This window comes from Manis pentadactyla, chromosome X (assembly GCF_030020395.1).
Source record: "Manis pentadactyla isolate mManPen7 chromosome X, mManPen7.hap1, whole genome shotgun sequence".
Classification (NCBI taxonomy): domain Eukaryota; kingdom Metazoa; phylum Chordata; class Mammalia; order Pholidota; family Manidae; genus Manis; species Manis pentadactyla.
This window is the reverse complement of record NC_080038.1, coordinates 18,347,532-18,349,788: the sequence shown is the minus strand read 5'-3', so window position 1 is coordinate 18,349,788 and position 2,257 is coordinate 18,347,532.

The following is a 2,257-nucleotide window of genomic DNA, read 5'->3' as shown; positions in this document are numbered from 1 at the left end:
TTCACCCCAGCTGCATGATTTGTAAATTTACTGTTTTTATTAAAGGGCAGCACACAAACTTTCATTTCAAAGTTGAAGTGCCATGTAATCTATGACCTTTATGGTCTGATGAATGTAAGAGCAAACATTTTCTCTAGAGCAAAGAACAAATGGGTAAAATGTATGTACTGTAAATCTGTATGTCCCCAAATTAATTTACACTAAAAAGCTTTTTTCCATCTTATGAATATTTGCCCTAACTGTGGTTTATGTATCATTTCTCACATTTGCATGGAACTTTACACTCTTCCGAGAGCTCCAGGTCTACTCTTACGTGGGGTTGGCCCTTGTGCGTTCCCACACAATTTGCTTCTTGTGGTCCTAGTGAGTTTGCATGACTGTTACTCACTGGAATGCTTACCCTTTCAATTCTTTCTCACAGTCGACCTCCTGGTCTCCTACCTTTGATGTTAACTGTGAAATGCTGTGGTTCATTTCCTGTTATTCGCAACTCTGGAATTAAACACAGAAATGAAGTCAAAGCAAATGCAAGGCCCAGGTCTACTAGCTTGTTAAGGATCACAGCTATGGCCCTGGAAGGCCCCAGCCTCACAACTGGCATCTCCTCCCTCTCTCTGTTCCCCAAAAGGAGGCCTCTCCTGTGGAGACAGGATTACTAAGGTTAGTCAAAGGCTCTCTCAGAAAATGTGTTATCTGCATGAGTGGTTAGTTTCTTCTATGCTGAATCATGTATTTTGTTGTTTGGGAGGTGTATTTGATGAAGCAAGTGGATGATTTGTTCCATTTCATTCAGCATGTAAGGCCTTGCCCTTGAATGTCTGTTACTCCTGAGATACCAGGAATAATAGAATAATTAGTTCCTTTTCTCACACAGAAAGAAGTCAGAGGTACCTGTGTTCACTGCAGTTTATAACTCAGTTCCAAATCCCATGGTCATAAACTTGAACATCCACCTCATAGTTGGCTGTGTAGATTAAATGGGGTAATGTTAGTCATGCCCTTGCCTCAGAGTTTAGCCGCAGCCGCAGCCGCATTTTGCAGCAGGTGCTCCCTCAAGGCAAGGAAGATGGCAGCCAACAGTCCAGGCCACAGCCTCCAGCTTGTGAACCATCTGGAAATAGTGGGAACTGTGAATCCCGGGTACACCTAGCTCTGAGCCAACCCCTAGAGTGGAGGAGATAAGAGAGGGAGACAGGGCATCAGACTGACGCTCTTACCAGGACACCAGGGCCATGTAGGTGGAAGGCAAGTTCTGCAAAGGAACAAAAGAAAGGAAATGTGGAGTGGGCTGGGAAAGACTGTAGCCTTACATGCTACGATATTTGGAATTCTGATTTTTTGCTTCCTAGGCACTGCTTACAGGATAGATATTACATTAAGTTCACTCTCATACCTCCCCTAAACAGCCACTGCAAAAAAGGTTCAATATGTTGCTCATGTTTCTTCCCTGCCACTCAGCACATTCTCTGATTTCTCAAGCTCTTTTTTCTCTTTGCTCTTTCCTGGCTTGCAAATCATGTGATTCTATTTTTAAATGCTTTCTCTTCCTCCTCATCTTCCTTGTCCTTTAGACTTTTCATCATGTCCTCTTCCAGACTTTTTCTAAAACAAAACACTAATAAGGAAAAACTTTCCCAAAAGTTGTTAGGATTTTATATGCAGTGTACACAGGGATGGTTGGGGCTCTAACCCCCAGAGCCACCCCAAACTTCATTCTGAGAGTCTGGTGGGAGTGTATAGATTATGACGATGGTGTGATTCTGTTTTACAAAAGGGAGAAGTTAGCCACGAATCCAACCACATCAGCAGAACAGCTTCAAAACTAGCTCTTCCATATAAATACTCATATTAAAAGATAGGGTTTTTTTTTCAATCAGAACAAATAATCCCCTCCTAAGCCTTTAAATAACCTGAATCTTCTAAAGCATTTAAAACATTTGATATGCTATTCCCCAAATATGTAAGTCTGTTTTATGTTTATTTATTTTCAGTACTCAAATGATAAATGCAAAAGATTATCTGAGTTCTGAAGATACTGTTTCCTTAACAGGAAATGAAACTGCCAATATTCCACAAAGCAGACAAAGTACCTAATTTGATGAAGAAATCATGCTGATTCACCAGAATAAAATGGTCTTAGGTGTAATCAACTGAACATTTATGTGTGTTTTTAAAATTAAGTTGCCTTGAAAAACTCAAAGTCACATAATGGTGTGATCCACAATTTAAAATGTATTTCAAATTTCTGATTTACATG